At 38.6% G+C, this 13,650-nt stretch overlaps 1 long non-coding RNA gene across 1 annotated transcript; it reads left to right on the plus strand.

Moving 5' to 3' along the window:
* The first annotated feature begins 710 nt into the window (after positions 1 to 710).
* On the plus strand, positions 711 to 12,178 carry LOC115791295 (uncharacterized). The gene is made up of 4 exons (XR_004020861.1): positions 711 to 776; positions 6,653 to 6,750; positions 11,624 to 11,688; positions 11,900 to 12,178. It is a non-coding gene; the product is annotated as an uncharacterized LOC115791295 (long non-coding RNA).
* The last annotated feature ends 1,472 nt before the right edge of the window (positions 12,179 to 13,650 follow it).

The raw sequence follows: 13,650 nt of genomic DNA on the forward strand, positions 1-13,650 counted from the left end.
CCCTAAAACACTGATTACTGATGCAACAAGACCTTTGTTATAAATTACTTATGGCTCTGGCCATTTTTTAGCAAATGTTATTTAATAAATAAATGATCATAAGTATTTATTTTATGTATGCTTAGGCATTGGAATTTGTTATATTATTACCTCCAATACTGACTCAATGTCTCTATACATTGAGTTTGTTCGCAATTTTTGTTTGGCAGGTTGGCATTCTTAGCTCTGCTTATGACCTCAACATATGCCAAATTAGGAAGAAGGAAATTGGAATGTGATTATGTTTCCATGTTTTTCAGGTATTAGGCAAAACCTGTGAACAATTCAAAACTGATAGGATGATGTGAACAATTTAAAGTAATAGCTAAAGGCAACGGTGTCACGGTGTAAAAATGTTCTGAGTTTGTGCCTTCTGGGGCATTTCTGTGTGGGGTTGCACATTCCCCCTGTGCATATTGTTTTTTTATTTTGTTTTGTTTTTTTCCTGGGTGCTCTTGCCTCCTTTCACTGTCTAAAGATGCTTGTTAGGTTAATTGCTTATTAGGTGTGTCATGGCATTGGAACTTTTTGGGGGTTTAGCACCACCTTTCTAGTGGGGAAATATTTGTTATTAAGCCTGCATTTTATTTTGACACTTACCTTCAGTTGATGTAACTTCCTGTGATGTCATATCTAGCTAGAGTAAGAAGTTCATTACTTCAGTTGAGTCAGACCATGCTAAGGTGAAGAGGTGTTCATCCTTGTAGGTCGTTCTTGCCCTTGGAAAGGCTTTGCTTGTAAGTTAATATTGTTTGTAATTTTGTGTATTAAGGACCAATGTATGCTTTCATGCATCTTAAGTTAATTTGTAGTGAAATTAATGGCAATATATGTTTGAGTGTAGATAGAATAAAGATTTTCTGCAAGTCATGTAGAGTTAGCAAGCTAGCTAGCATGTTCATTTCCTCATGTAATTTGTACGCTACGATGAATGTATATAGAAGGATGAAGCAAACACACTTTTATGTACATTTCTGTTTGTTTATTTAGTTTTATGAATCCAAGGATGGATTCTGTGTATCTGAAGATTGGAGTAAACTTTCAAAACCTACTTCGGCCTTAGAAATCCATTCCATCGTTAGCTGTCTGTCTAGTCAAGTAAATGGGCGCCTGATGAGGACAGAACAAGGTGATTGCCTTTCTCTTTGTATTAGACCTGTGAAAGATATCAAATTGTCCAAGGCAGGGTACAATTTAGGGTCACACTCATACAACCCTTGTAGTCATTTTTTAAATGCTGTTTGCACTGTCTTTGCCTCCTCCTGAGGAGGCACCCTTTCAGGAACACTAGACTAATATGAGGCCCAGCCTCCTGTGTACATAGTACACTGAGTCCCAGTGTGTTTTATGGTGCCAGTGTTGGTGTAGAAAACATTTATTCTGGGTTATTAATGAATTTCCAGGATGTCCACAAAAGCATTAAAAAAAATCCAATGGCAGCTATGGTACTTTCAGAGTACCTGTCAAAGGTCTATCCAGCTGGAGGATTTTAATGGGATTATCCATTCCACCTATTCTGAGCCTTTAACTGTGTAGTTATAAGTAAGGGGCAGTAGCCTGAATAAGATGGAGCTGAAATAAGGATGGATGGGTTTCAAATAGCACTGCTGAGAATTCAGATTGTTCCTGACATATTTATGAGGGTAATATCTGTCAGGTGGAAGTAGATTGATTGTCTGTGTTTAATGGGAGTAAAGATGTCTAACAACTTTTATTTTAATCACTGCTGCTTTTTGCTTTGCTCTCTTCTCTCTCGTTCATTCTCTAATTTTCTGTCACATCCGCTTTTGTCATGTTAATTTCATATTGAGGCCATGAAAGCCATCCATGCAATTAAGGAACATATTCATAATGTATTTTGTAAAAGAAGGATGACAACTGTATTACATGCTTAATTCATGCCTCTGTCACTGGCAGAATAAATGTATGCTAATTTTGCATTAACACAGTTGTCACTGAGGGACCACAAACATTTAGACTTTTACGTGCATGATATGGACAAAAGCACTGGGCCACTAACACATTACACCTACAGGATCTGCTTAATCATGGAAATCCATACCATGAAGTTCCTGGTGCACAGTAGTTGTGCTGATGTTAATGCCAGAGGAGGTTCGTTACTCTGCAGTTATTGAGTCAGAAAAGGGGTTGACACTCTTACACACTTGCATTTGGCAACCCTACTCTGTGACTTTATGTGGTCTGCCACTTTGTGGCTGAGTTGTTGTGGTTCCTTGTGGACTTGTTGCAATGGTGACATCCTATTACATGCAAATTCAGTGAGCTCTTTAGAATGACCCAAAGGTTTGTAAAGGCAGACTACATGATAGCTTGATTTTATACACATTTGGCAATGAAACTGAAAACACCTGAATTCAAAGATTAAGAAGGTGTGTCACAGTATTTTTTATCTATGTAGTATATGTAACCTGTGACCCAGTTTAGGATTTAGATGGGATTTTGACTTTTGGGAATTGGAAACAAGAGGAAATAAGATATTCATAGCAAAGAAGTAGAACTCAAAGCAAGAAACAAGAGATAACAGACTTTCAAAATAAAACAGGAAATGAGCCAAAGGATAACCACTAAACTCAGAGACAAGCTCACACTCCATTGAACAGACTCCTGCTAATGCTGATCACTTATACTGATATTCACTATTGCCAAAAGTGTTTGCTTGTCTGCCTTCACACTTGAGTGGAATCTTACTCCATAGGGTTTAATGTGGTGTCAGCCCACCCTTTGCAGCTGTAACAGCTTCAACTTTTTTCTAAAGGCTTTCCACAAGGTCTAGGAGTGTGTCTATGGGATTTTTTGACCATTCTTCCAGAAACGCATTTGTGAGGTCAGACACTGATGTTGGATGAGAAGGCCTGGCTTGCACCCTCCACTCTAATTCATCCCAAAGGTGTTCTGTCAGGTTTAGGGCAGGACTCTGGACAAGCCAGTCAAGTTCTTCTACACCAAACTTGCTCATTACCTTGCTTTGTGCACTGGTGCGCAGTCATGTTGGAACAGGGCAGGGCCATCCCCAGACTGCATCTGACACTTTGCATTGCACTCGGTGATGTGAGGCAGTGTTAATTTTGACAGCAAATTTTGATTTAGTTTTAGTCATAGTCTTTTGACAAAAATGTAATTTAGTTTTAGTCATAATTTTTGAATAGTTTTAGTCTAGTTTCAGTCGACGAAATTATCGTAAGAATATAGTCGACTAAATCTACAGTCGATTTAGTCAACTAAAATATGTAAAATGTGTAAAATGTAAATGCTTTTTCTTCAGTTCCCTTGAATTAGTCATTATACACACTTACACAAAATTAAACATTTATTAAAAGTTATGCAATATTATTAATATTAACAGTGTTTCACCTGCTTCCCACACACCTGATCATTAACACCACCTTACTGAGGTAATACGAGCGTTTTACAGCAGGACACGCTCTGAAAGGTACAGGGCAGTGTTCAGGACTAAGATTAGGAAAGACGTGTGGTGTGGTGATTTTCTCTAAACACAAACGCTAAACTGGGAAAAACACTTTACCCTGCATGACATTAAAATGCTTACCTTTGCATGGAGCTCTGGGTGACTGGTTGGCAGTAGTGATGTGTCGTTCTGTGTCGAGGCTTCGAAGCGTGTATCGAGTAATTGAGGGAGACTTTTGTGAAGCGCGTATCGAGGTTTGTGTCGTGACGTGCGAAGCCTCGCAAGCCGGCCGTACCACGTGAGTGATTCAGGAAACGATTCATGGGTTTGGTGTGCGATTCGAAATATAACGGGCAGCAAAACGCAATAGACCCCCCTCACTGTGGTATTGGCGACTGTTGCGCGTTGGTTTGCAACCTATTTGAGCTGCTTCTTTTTTTGTGATGGAACCAGCCAGAAAGAGGAGATTTTTCCTGTTTGGGAACATTTTCAGCTGATCTTTCCTAATAATGTGTGCGAATAGTAATAAAATTTTTACCCTAGCATCATCTGTGCCCTGTGAAGGGGTATTTTCTGAAATCGTTTCAAACAAAAGAAAACGCCTGAAGCTCAGCAATGTGGCTGTTATTTCTAAATAAAAACGAATAAGTAAAATGGCCCTAGTGAGCACACTTACCAACCAAGTAACACAATCACATTCACATCACAACTCCTTCCCAAATTTATTTCTACTTTCCCTCTTGACCCCAATATTGTGTCATAAAGACAGACATCATATTAGTTAGCTCAGGATTTATTTATTGTCATCACAAAAATCGTTTATTCTGCTCAAAGCTTCACACACCAAAGCCACTTTGCGATTATAATCAGTCTGTCTGTTTTACATTGACTGTCCTCTTGATGGCGCAGTTTCGACCCATGGGTTTACCGATTGACTGGAGCTTCATTTTACTGTCACTAGATTACACTCACTCTGTCTGTTTTACATTGACTGTCCACTTGATGGCGCAATAGAGCAAATGAAGCACCATGAAACTTCGACCCATGGGTTTGCTGATTGGATGGAAAGCTTCAAAGCTTCATGAAGCTTCATCTCACCATCACTAGTTTGCAGATGTCGTTTAAGATTTGCGTGTTTCTACCCGAGATAGTCGCCCTACATGGTTTACACATCGTTTTGTTTGTCACAACGTCAAAGGACAAATGTGTCCATACATCGGCTCTTCTGTTTCTCCCTGCTGACATTGTTTACATAACTTGGTTCTATTGGAAGTAAAGACAAATCACAGGCCAGTTTGGTCTTCCTGGGTTTAGAGCATATTTGCACAACTGTGTGTTTGATTGGATGTTTTCCTCACTTGTCCCGCCCTGTCACAAAATTAAGTAAATTCTGATTGGATGTCATCATCGCCAATCATTTTCATTCATTGACGAAAGTGTCAATTAATTTCGTCATCGTTTGTAATCATTTTAGGTAGTTTTAATTTAGTTATCGTCTCGTTTTCGTCATGAAAAAAGGATCATTGACGAAAACTATGACAAAAATATTTCGTCAACAAAATTAACACTGATGTGAAGCTTGGATACAGCTGCTCAGCCATGGAAACGCCTTCCATAAAGCTCTCTATGCATTGTTCTTGAGCTAATGTGAAGGCCACATAAAAAAAATTTGGAGGTCTGTAGCAATTGACTCTGGAGAAAGTCAGCAGCCTCTGCACACTATGCACTTCAGCACCCACTGACCCTGCTCTGTGATTTTATGTGGCCTACCACTTGTGGCTGGGTTGCTGCTGTTCCCAGTCATTTCCACTTTGTTATAATACTACTAACAGCTGACTGTGGATTATTTAGTAGTGAGGAAATTCCACAATTGGACTTGTTGCACAGGTGGCATCCTATCACTGTACCATTCTGGAATTCACTGAGCTCCTGAAAGTGACCCATTCCTTCAAAAATGTTTGTAGAAGCAGTCTGCATGCTTAAGTGCTTGATTTTATACACCTGTGGGCATGGAAGTGTTTGGAACACCTGAATTCAATGATTTGGATGGGTTAGGGAGTACTTTTGGCAATATCCCTTTCATGCATGAATTATGAGAACCTTAGTCAAGATTTTTTTTTCTTGAGTGTTTTTATTCCTCTTTAGCCATGAAAAAAACAATGAAATTGCAATTTTATGAACTTACAGTATTTTTCACTGAGTTACAGACATGCCTTGAGGTGACTGTTGTGATTTGGCGCTATATGAATAAAACTGAACTAATTGAATGTCCACTCAGCTGGACACCCTACGTTTAACTTCAAAACCTCTAGCATTGACTAATCCTGATCCAGTTAATTACATTCAAATAAATAAAAATAACAAAAACAACGTCCCATGACTGGCCGAGAGGTAGCAGTGTATGGGATGATGCACAGGCGTCCACTATGTTCTGTGCCCTTTGTTTACCTGATTCCTTTAAAATAAATAGTGTGTTCCAAACATTTTAATGTATCTTTACAAATCACAAAAATAATATTGAAGAACTTGTATGACATGGTTTCCAGTAACTTCCAGTTTTTAAGAAAATAGGAAAGTCATTCAATATGTAATGGAGAAAGAGCATCACAGAAAGTGTACATTTATATGCTTAAAATTGAGTATATGTGCACACAAGGTGACCACAATTTTTCTTGATAGAATCTGTATCTATACATATTTTTCATATGTATTTGTGCACTCACAAACTGCTAATCTGCAGCTTGAATACACTCCACTCAAAGCTCACAAATTAACTACATACAAAGATCCCCTAACTTTAGCTTGGTTCTTATCTCCCAATGCAACTGATGATTGTTAAACGATGACCTACGATAGGGTCTCGGCTAGAGATGCTGGATATACTGAAAATACTGAAGGCATCCGACAAGCTATGACAATTTTCCTTCTGATCAATTTGATTTACCACCATTAAAAACTCTTATTAACCAGCGCTGAACAGCTAGCTGGGAAACATTTTGTAGTGTATTTTAAAATTGCACTAATTTATTACCCTTTTGATTAAAAACTTCTACCCAAATGAATGTTTCCTGCTGTGCTCGTTAACTTTCTTTGTCACTACTTTTCTGTTGTTTTCTCCAGTGTGTCTTTTATGTGTGTGTGCGCACACAAGTGCAGTCAGTCATACATTTTTCTTCCAACCTCCAGGGAGTCTGCATGCTCTGCTCTGTCTGTCTGAAAAGCCCACACCCCTTTCCTGACCCTCAACAGAGCAGTGTGATGTCGAGAAGTATTTCAGCGGTAAGGTATGTTGACAGGCTAGGGTCCTGTTGAGTTTTGGCCTCTGTTCCATTTTAGAAAGTTTGTTCAGTATGTCATTGCTACTGGACATAATTTTACATTGTTTGCTGGAAAGCCAACAAAATTTTGTTTCTCCTCTTTCCTCTTCATCCCTCCTTTTCTGGATGTTTGTGTTCTCATTACTTGTGTGCTCTAGCAGTACTAATAAAGACCCCTTGACCTTGACCTGCTAATGCATCAACAAGTACCTGATGGAAAAGCAGCTCTTCAGAGATTACTTTGATGTTCACTGAGGCAGTTTAAAGAGTAATTAAACACTTCATTTTAGCATGTCTCAATCGCCTGTGTGCATTAAAAGTCAGCCAACGTGAGCTGGTAACATCTGACAAGGCTCTGTTCATTTATTTTACACCACAAAACAACAAAATGATTCTATTCATTCTGAATAAAGAGAAACTGAGATCCTGTATATCCTGTATAACTCTGAATGTTGTGTTTTATAGCTAAATATTTTAGGAAATTAGGAAGCATGCTTTTTCAGCATTAATGAAGACCATTACCTCCCCAATAATGCATATACTTCTATAAGCAGAATTTAAATAAGGCCTATGTTTTGGCGATAAATGCATGATCTAGTTATTTTCAGCAACCAGATTTCTTAAATACATATAAACAAATCGACCAAGACCATCTTTCAAAGGTTTATATATCTCTTACTTATGAGATCCATCCCATAACCATAAACAAAAAGTGTTTGCATTGCTCATCCAATAACCAAAAAAGCAAAACAAACAAACAAAAAAAAAATCAGATGGATGCATAAAAAAAGGTAAAAGCCCTTGAAGAACTAAACCGAAACTCTGTCTGCAAAATCCCACAGAATAAATCACATCATTGTTTTTATAATGGTTTTCTTGGAGACTTCCTCAGTCTATCCTTCCTCTATTCTTTGCACATGCTGTTTATTTGGACTTCATATCTCACTGCTGAGTCTCTCTTTACCATGAAAAATGAGCCATATGAAAAGTCACTTTTTTTTTTTTAAGCTGGGACAGGGCAGTCTGTGTACACAACAGCTATATGCCATGATGATTAATTTTCGGCAAGATTCTTCATGCATTTGTTTTTGTAAGTGTGTGTGTGTGTGTGTGTGTGTGTGTGTGTGCGCGCGCTTATGTATAGCAACACTCAACGGCCACTTTGTTAGGTACATTTGTTCAACTGCTTGTTAATGAAAATATAGAATCAGCCAGTTATATAACAGCAACATAATGCATTTAGGCATGTAGACATGGTGAAGATCTAGTTAAGTTCAAACCGAGCATCAGAATGGGGGGAAAAAGGTGATTTGAGTAGCTTTGAACATAGAATGGTTGTTGAGAAACTGCTGAACTACAACCAGCTCTTGGGTTTAAAGAGAAAATATTCAATGAGTTCTGTGGGCAAAAATGCCTTGTTGATGCTGAATGCCAGATTGCTTTGCACTGATCGGAAGACAACAGTAACTTAAATAACCACAACCAAGCACAACCATGCAGAAGAGCATCTCTAAATGTAGATGGGTCACAGTAGCAGAAGGGCACATTGTGTGCCACTCCTGTCAGCTAAGAATACAATATAGGCTATAATTTGCTCACCACAATTGGACAAAAAATTGGAAAAAATGCTGTCTGGTCTGATGAGTCTTGATTTCTGCTGTGGCATTTGGATGGTAGGGTCAGAATTTGGTTTAAAAAAAATCTCAATGACAATGACTTCATTATATGCAAATGGCCACCACACACCAGAGCTCAATCCAATAGAGGGGTGTTGTGGGACATGAGATTGGCATCATGGACATGCAGCTGACAAATCTGCAACAGCTGTGCAATGTTATCATGTCCATGTGGACTCTGATGAATGTTTCCAGCCTTGTTGAATTTATATCATGAGGAATTAAGTTGTGAAGACAAAAATGGGTCCAACCTTATACTAGCAAGGTGTACTTACAGGAACAAAGTGGCTGATCAGTAATAAGGAAGAAGAAGCCAGCAAACATGGTAGGAATTTATAGAACTAGGTTCTCTTAGAAAGTTTCAATAGATAAACTTGTGAAAACAATACAAAATCTATGTGTCCCTTCTTGTTGTTTTCTAGTACTTATACACTCCTTCTCTTCTTCTGGGAACACATTTGAAAGCTTCAGTTTATTATGTATGAAACAAGACTATACCTATCTATTCTTGAAGCCTGTCCTTGACATAAGAAACCACATGTAACAGTTTTAGTCAAATCCTGAAGCTTCCTGAGAACAAGGACACATTTTGTCATTCATTTATCATATTGTTTGCATAAATATGAATATTTTCAAAACAGAAATAGTTACACACACTCTACATGCATAGCTGTTGAGCGTTTCCTTTTTGAAGATTTCTCTTTCACCATTTGATCATTTGCATTTGAGCCTGGTGTTGACAATTCTATATATGTGGGTGTGTCTGCATGATGTGTTGATGCACAGTGGGAAACCAGTCTTCAGGTTTTCTAATTTATTAATACAACAATGACAGCATCACCAAACACAACGTGAACCCCGGGGTTAAAATAGCAGAACACACCCAGAGCTGACAAGAAAAGAGTATAAGAGAAATCAGCTGAAATCAATATTGTCAAAACATGGGAAAAAGGAAACCTATACACACTGCTCAAACATTTAAATGAACACTTTTTAATTAGAGCATATCATTAAGTCAGGTGACTGTTTTTTCACTAGTTTTGCATTTGGCTAGGGTCAATGTCACTACTGGTAGTATGAGGTGATACCTGGACCTTAAAGAGGTAGTCCAACTCCTCTATGATGACACATCAATATGTTCCTTTGCCAGAATGTTTGATGTGTCTCCCAGCAGTCTCAAGAGCATGGAGGAGACTCCAGGAGACAGGCAGTTACTGTAGAAGGTCCTTAATGCATCAGCAGGACCGGTATCTTCTCCTTTGTGCAAGGAGGAACAGGATGAACACTGTCACAAAGTGACATCCAGCAGGCCACTGGTGTGAATGTTTCTTACTAAACAATCAGAAACAGACTTCATGATGGTGGCCTGAGAGCCCAACATCTTTTAGTGGGCCCTGTGTTCACTGCCTGGCACTGTGGACCCACTGCCACAACCGACTGGGGGTGAGAGAAAGGAAACGGGACAGAAGACATGCTTATAACTAATGATTAAATGCAGAGTGGTGTATAAACAGAGTGAAAAGAGATGAGTGAAAAAGAAATGATCATTTTCACTTCTGTTGCTGGGAACCCCCCCCCCAGCAACAGAAGTCAAGATGTGTCTCCCGAATCCAAACTGGGATCTGGTTCCATGGAAGGGGCCTGAAAGCTGAAGGCTCTGCCTCCCATTCTAACATCCGGGTTTTCCCTAACCAGAAACCTTGGATGAACAGCTAGGTCCGTTCACTCCTCAAAACCCGCGATGCTGCCTTCAGCTCAGGTGACAGAGCTCTATACAGTGCTGCTTGAGCAGACCTGAAAAGAGGAATTAAAAAAGCCAAGGTGGACTACAGGAGGAGAATAGAGTCCCATCTGTCCAACAATAACACACCGGAGTTGTGGCAGGGCATACAGAACATCACAAACTACAGAGGCTGTGATGTGACAGCAGGAGACCTGAGTGTGTGGCTAGCCAAGGAACTTAACTGTTTCTTTGCTCGCTTTGAGACACCTGAGGACCACTCCTCTGCTCTGGCCCAAAGTGCTCTATTGGGGTGATATGATACTATGAGTTCTTTAAGATAAGATGGGGCCTGATTATACAAGACCTTGTATGTGATAAGAAGGATTTTAAATTAAATTCTGAATTTCACAGGGAGTTAATGAATAGAAGCCAATAGTCCGTCAGTACTCCAGCTGCAGCATTTTGGATGAGCTGAAGGCTTTTCAGGGAGCTTTTATGACAGCCTGATATGAATTACAATAGTCCAGCCTAAAAGTAATGAATGCATGAATTACCTTTTCAGCATCACTCTGGGACAAGATGTTTCTAATTTTAGAGATATTGCACAAATTCAAGAAAGCAGTTCTACATACAGTACCAGTCAAAAGTTTGGACACACTCAGCCATTTATATGAATAGGTGAATATGTGACTTGAAGAACACATCCTGGTCAAAAATTCTTCCAAGATTCCTCACAGTGTGGAGGCCAAGGTAATGTCTTTAAGAAATTTCTGCAGTTTAACTAACTGGTGCATCATCTGGCTTCATGGATGGATAAAGCTGGGTATCATCTGCATAGCACTGAAAATGTATGTAATACTTTTTAATGATACTGCCTAAGGGAAGCATGTACTCTATAGTGTAAATATAATTGGTCCCAGCACAGAACCCTGTGGAACTCCATAATTAACCTTAGTGTGTGAAGAAGACTCCCATTTACATGAACAAATTTGAGTCTATTGGATAGATACGATTCAAATACGTTTGACCAACTTGATCATTTTTATTTTCATTAAACAATGTGGCAACTTTTCATTCCTAACACATTACCCAGTCCATATCAGTATAGAGATCCTGCATTATTTTTTTCCCCATTGAGATCTGATCTGTTTTCATAATGTCATATGTCACAAACTTAAAATACATCATCTTTAATAATCAATAATCAATTAGCACCCAGTGACTAATTTAGTGGAGAGAGAAAAACAAGGTTCCTTTTTACATAATCTCACTGGCAGTTTTATTGTGTTAATGTTCACTTATAACAGCTATTGCTGTTATTTAGCCAACTCTTGTCAGTTGTCTGGAGACAGAAGGGTTTCATGTCTAATCTGCTGAAAATCAGTAATTGCAACAATATCAAAAATAAATAAGCACCTTTCTGCATGTTTTCCTTTGTTAGAGGCTGACTTCAATTCAGGAGATGAGACTTGAGGTGACCTGGATGAGGATAAGGTGGAGAGGAAGGTGAGAGATCAGTGGTTAGAGGAGGCAGATGAAAATGGATGAGAAAGAGATGATGAGAAATCAATATGTACAAATCTTAAATGGTCATATATGATCTATAAAAGCTACTTGTGATCTTTAAATTAAAACAAACTTATAACTGACAACTTACAGCAGTTTTTAGCTATATTTAGGTGTTCAGAATGTTCATCAGATTTCCCCTTTCTTTCAGAAATCTCAGAAATCTGGAAGTTTCTAACAGCGTTCTATTGGGGATAGAGGATTAATCATGGTGTTTACATACTACAATGATCTGTAGCTTCCAGTACTTATACCCAACAAGGCCCAAAAATGATGCATTACTGTGAGGTTTGTTTGTTTGCCTTCCTAAATGTGCATCTGGCCATCTTTCTGTAAAACCAGCTGGCCAAACTCACCATCTACTACTACTAATAAACTTATCTGTCAGCAACTTATCTGTCATGCATTTTTGTGCCTATCTTTTTAAACTCCAAACTCATAATGTACTCCTTTTGGCTCATTTTGTGAATACATCTGCAACTGTAGGTTTACAACACTTATTATTGCATCTGTAATATTAATGTGATCCTCAAATTCTGGTCAAGATGTGGTTATAAATAAATCATTCATATGAAATTGTGTGTGTATGAGTGTGTTCATTTCTGTTCAACAACTTTAGTGCAGCTGAACTTTTGAATGCTATTCATACCTCAGAAGGTGTTCTACAGATGAAAGTGAAAAATTCATACATCTAAACATGACTATTTGGAGTGCCGTGCATAACTCCCCCCCCCCCCCCCCCCCCCCCCTTATATTTTGCTAGGAATATAGAAAATACATGCAGAAATTTATTGAAATGTGGAAACATAAATTGAAATACACTACATAAGGTAAAAACCAAGTTTGTACAATTCTATTACGTTAAAAGTCAATATTTGGTATGACCACCTTTATTGCTAAACATAGCCTGAACTCTCTTAGGTAGCTTTCTTTGAATTTCTTTAAGTGGTCTTCAATAGGAATAGTTGTCCAAGCTTCTTGAAGGGCATTCAAAGCTCTTCTTTGCACCCCCTGCCAAAAAAAAAATACAAATAAAATAATTCCAGCAGCTGGGACACCAGTAATCATATTCACAAGATTTTCAGAAAACTTGACCTCTGACCTTTAGCTTGAGGTCAAGGTTGCCAAGATTTTTAGTCACTGCATCTGTGGTGTGAATTTGAACATCCTTGGTTACATTGTTCTTGAGTTATGACTGTTCTGCCCTCGTTAAAGAGTCCTCTTTCTTCACTAGGCAGACAGACAACTCCTTCCACACAGTGTAGTCTCTGGATGATGGATTTATTAAGCACGTTTAGACTAACAGCATGAGAATGGGGTAAAACTGAAATGAAAGAAGCAAATAATGGCAATAATGAACACAGTGAACCCCCCTTTAACATACATTCTCCATATGTATTTCCAGTTTCTTAAAGCCTATCTCACATACATGGCTACTAGCTTGGCTAGCTGAAAGCTATCAACATAACACATTACATACGAATAGCCAGATGAAACAAAAACACAACTTAACCTGGTTAACCGTACAAAATATACATGTCAAACAAACATAGGCATCTTAATACAACTATACTCACAGACTGTGCTCCCTATAGTGATTCCCAGATGAGGATGATAGTAGATACTTTGGCTACCTGAATCCACAATGTTCTCTTTTATCAAAGTGCAAGGGTAAAACAAATATGGCTGCCTATGGGTTACAGGGGGTAAGTAGAAATGGCAATAATACACAAACAGAATAAGCACAGAATAAGGCCACCTAGTGGCCACAGAACGAAACATCCCTCCAATCACTCAGGACAGAACAATGACCAACATTAAAGTTTTTGTTGAGCAGACGCCAAGGTTGAATGTTTCTTCAAAACAGCTGAGCTAAAAACATCTACCAACTAAACAAGGGTA

The sequence above is a fragment of the Archocentrus centrarchus genome, chromosome 13 (genome assembly GCF_007364275.1).
Source record: "Archocentrus centrarchus isolate MPI-CPG fArcCen1 chromosome 13, fArcCen1, whole genome shotgun sequence".
Classification (NCBI taxonomy): domain Eukaryota; kingdom Metazoa; phylum Chordata; class Actinopteri; order Cichliformes; family Cichlidae; genus Archocentrus; species Archocentrus centrarchus.